Genomic DNA, 4,593 nt, shown 5'->3' with positions numbered 1-4,593 from the left:
ATTTTCATAAAAGAAATTACAATATTTAAACAATATGAATTATATTATTTAGTATCTAAATTTTATAAAATCATGTACTAATTTTCTTGGTCTCTATTGTAAACTATAAGCCAATTAAATTCTAGTTACTGATAAGGCCCTTATCTTTGATTTTTTTTTCTTATATTTTTTTTTTACTATTTTGGATGGATTTAAGTTGTCAAACGAGAGTTCTTAACTTAGATTTAGTTTAATTTACATTTTAGACTAATTTTGCGAATTTAACTTAATTAGGCACTTTTTGTGTATTTTTAGTGTAAGTTGTTGAATTGGTTTTAGAATAGCTTAGTGTTACAGAAGTTTAGTTTTGATGATAGAGTCTTAGATATGTTATTAGTATTCTAGAAGTGAATAGGTAGAGTCACGGGTAGTCCATACGTTAGAATTAAGGTCGGCTTAAGGATAAAACGAGTAAAACGAGTAAAGCACTCGCCTCCAAAAAAATAAGGCCTAATTTTTTTTAGTACTAATATACCTATATTAAATTAGTTATAAAATTATGTTTAAGAAAGAAAAGACCCTAAAGATATTTTATTATTAAGATAGCTCTATTAAATTAATTATAAGTTTATGTTTGAAAATAAAATTTAATTAAATTATTATTGTCTGATATTTTTTTATTGGTATTAAAAATGATAATTAATGAATTAAAACTCTTTTTAGTAAATTATAATTTTGTTTACGAAAAGGAGAATGATTAACGATATCTTTATTCTCTTATAAGCAATATGTATATTCTATTCTCTTCTTTTATCTATATGTGACTTCTCTTATCTCTCCTTACTTTCTTTCCTGCTAAGACTCATTTTTTTAGGATTTTAGTATATTACATTCCTTAATCTCCTCATCTTGAATATCATGTGGTCTGTGTGTACCAATATTTTCATCATCATTTTTGGATAGTATGTTTTTTCTTTATATTTGTGTTGTTGTTATTTTTATTTTGTTTTGGATTTGTATTAGAATTAGAAATGCATTTCTTCTGCCCAATTTTATTTTTCGATACTTTTTGATTTACGGGTTTCAAGAGTTTTTTTTTTCATATATCTTGCCCACTTACTATCGAAGAACAAATTTTTTTTGAATTATTTTTATTAATGATTAATGTTAAAATAAACTCTTTAGGTTTATGAAATAGTTGAGAGTTGAGAAGGAGTAAAAGGTTTGAGACTTTAAGATACTACAAGTCTGTTATCAAGTTTACTTCCTTGACAACCAAAACCAGGTTTTATTGTTTTAAATCATTCGTTTTATATACATATATTTAGTAGTATTTTATATATTATTATTTGATATAAAAATATATAGATATGTCAACTAGAAAATTTGAATCAGACTATTCAGAAATCCAAGAAAGGATAAGAATTGAGGCATTAATTTCATAACAAAAAGGAGCTATGAATAAATTTATAAAAATAGATAAGAAAAATGAATTAGAAAATATAGGTGGGTGCTCTTTGAATGAACAAGATAATAACAATATAGATATAGGTGAGAGTAACAATAGAGAAAGAGAAGTAATTAGTAATTAGGATAATGTTAACAAGTTCAGTGTCAAGTTGCTTCAGCCGAAAGGAGTTTCTCAAAGTTAAAGATAATAAAAATTTATTTAAGATCAACCATGTCCCAAGAAAGATTAGACAAATTAGTCATATTATATATTGAAAAAGAAATCTATAACAATATATAAAGAGGATTCCCTCTTTTGTGTCCATATTTCATAATACCAATTCTACCCTTTACAATATAATTATTTATTAAATTTTTTAAAATTAACAGTTACTTTTACCTATTTTCTATAAAACTGTTTATCTTTTTTTCTTATTTTTTATTCATCAACAATTAATTTCTATATTCATTTCACTTTATTTTTAATAAATATCAATTTATTTTATATATTAACTTAATAACATTACACTATTACCACCTACTAACATAATAACATTCATATTTAAAAAATTCGTACACACAAGCGCAATAGCGCCTATTTATACGCTAGTGTTAAATAAAATTCATTATGGCAATTTAATAAATAATTTTGAATAAAAAAAACTCAAAAAATAAATTTTAAATAAAATACCTCATTTTTTAAGTTTGTTTTAAGCCTCCCAAACTCTTGAGCCGCCCCTAGTTAAAATAGGTAGTGTTGAGTAAAACTAGTGTCATTAGTTAGCCTAAATAGTCTAGTTGGGTTTCGGGCATGTGTTTCTGTGCATTCTAATAGTTGTGTTAAGATTTTGTTTAGATTTAAAACAAGTTAGTAATAGGTCTAGAGTTATTTTATTGCTTAAGTGAATATAGCCTAATAGGTTGCTTAGTCAAGTCTCTTTAGGTAGATCTCTTAGCATGACTAACTTGAGTTTTATGATTCTAGTGTAGCCAAAAGATGCAAAGTCAGCACCGAAATGGTGATCGAAAGCAACCAATGCATGCAAAATTAGAAAAGTCTCATCAAATTATGCATAGTTGACTAAAGAATTGACCAATAGTTGCCTTTTTTCAATGGAACTCCAAATGTTATGGAAGTTGTGGGAGAAGCTAGATACTACAAAAAAAAATTAATAAAAGCCACACTTGTTTTTACCTTAAAAGAGCTTAGAAATAATAAGAGCTACATTCAAATTCTAGTTCTAATTTGCACTTACCTAGTTGAGTCTAGTTGTACTTTGTAGTTAAGTCCTAGTTTTATATTTTTAATACGTTTCTTTGATTCTGAATGCAAATAGTCTTGTGTGGTGAAGTTCTACCGTTGTCCTTATCCTAAAGGAGGTTGTTGACTTAAAAGTGTTTTGATGAAGAAAAACAAAGGAAGCTACACAAGCCTTGCACATGGGATTGATTTTGTTGGCAAAACAAGAAGCTAGTTGCAAGATTTTGATGATGATAAAGGTAAGGAAATTCAAGCAAATATTTGGAACATTTGTACTTTATTTTATTAAGTTGATTAAACCTTTTGTAAATAGTCATATATTAGTGAATAATTTGTATGTTGGGCTTAGCTTAGAGAGTCATAATAGCAGCTTGCACAAAATCAATCTAGATAGTTTTAAATTTCACAAAAATATTTTGTGATAATCAATTACCACTTATGATAATTGATTATCACAACTGAGTTCAAGTATTCAGAAATGATTTTGAAATAATCGATTATCTCAGAAGAAAATCAATTATCATTGTGAAAACGTGTTTTAGAAAAAACTTCTGGAATAATCGATTATCCTAAGTGATAATCGATTATCACCAGCAGTTGTAACTTGACTTTTCAAATTTTTAACTTAATTTTCGAAAGTTTATATATGTTATGTTAAACCTTTTTGAAAAACAATTTTTTTTGTGAATCAGAAGTTTAGTGTTTTGCTTGCAAAGAAACTTTTTGTGTGTTCTAAAAAGGGTTTGAAAAAACTAGTGTTGGTAGAGCGATAACTTTCATCAATTTGTGTGACTCAAAGAAAGTATTTCTAATCTCTTATGTCTTCAAGAGAGATGTTTTTTAAACCTTAAACTTTTTTTTATCTATGATTGTATTTATGGTGTCAACATCCAATTTTGTCCGGATAAATATATCTTATTTAAAAAAAATAATTAAAAATGGGTGTTTAATTTATTTTCAAAATTAAAGAAAAGTGAAATAAAAACAATGACAAACAAAGTCAAAAAGATTTAAAAATATATCATTCATCATATTTGCTTTCCGTGTGAGCTAAGAAGCCCAAGCACATGTTCTATTATCACCCCCTCTTTTCTCTCTTTTCACCTATATCTTTTCAAATGACTTTACAGCCCAATGTTTTAAATGCATACTTCCCTTTTTAATGTTTTCACCTTTTATATTTGTTTGCACACTTCCAAAATCCTTCCATTCTCACGTTGCCACGCGGTTCACCTGCTCTCTCTTCCATCAAGAACCACCACCGTTCTTCATCCCTTCCTACATCTTCATCACCACCCCATTTCCATTTCCCTTCAAAGAAGACCTTATTGTATTAACGTTGCAATACCATGTTGTTTTTCTTTTGTCTTGGCTCTGTCTTTGCATCTCAAAATGTTTTGCACACACTGTTAAATATAGGCATTTTAAACATTTGTTAAATATGGGCACACCTTTTCTTTGGTGCGGCTCGGTGACCATACGTGAGTAATTTTCAATGCATGAAAATTATACATGGTGGGTCCGTTTTCGATATTTCATTCATGCGTGGGTTTTTTGAAAGGAGTATGATATTTTTGACAAACTTTTTTATAAAATTGGACAAAATTTACTTTTTAATATACTTAAAATTTTTTCTTTTTAAATTATATCAAATCTTTTTTTCCATTTATTGAGATACTGACATTATCAAAAGTTTTTCAATCAAATTTTGTTAAAAAATAATTTTTCTTGTTGAAAAGTGCGGCACATGATTTAATCTTAAAAAGCATTTACGTGGAAACCCATACGCACGTCGAAATATGCATGATAAGGGGTGGGGTCCACAGTTTTATATCTTTAATGGCACTGAAATCTAATTTCAGCGTGACTTGATTCTGCAACAACCTATCTATATTATTAGGAAT

The sequence above is a fragment of the Vigna unguiculata genome, chromosome 6 (assembly GCF_037176805.1).
Source record: "Vigna unguiculata cultivar grain cowpea cultivar isolate G323 ecotype 2 chromosome 6, ASM3717680v1, whole genome shotgun sequence".
NCBI classification, from domain to species: Eukaryota; Viridiplantae; Streptophyta; class Magnoliopsida; order Fabales; family Fabaceae; genus Vigna; species Vigna unguiculata.
The sequence above is the reverse complement of the archived record's forward strand: the minus strand, read 5'-3'. Positions refer to the sequence as shown.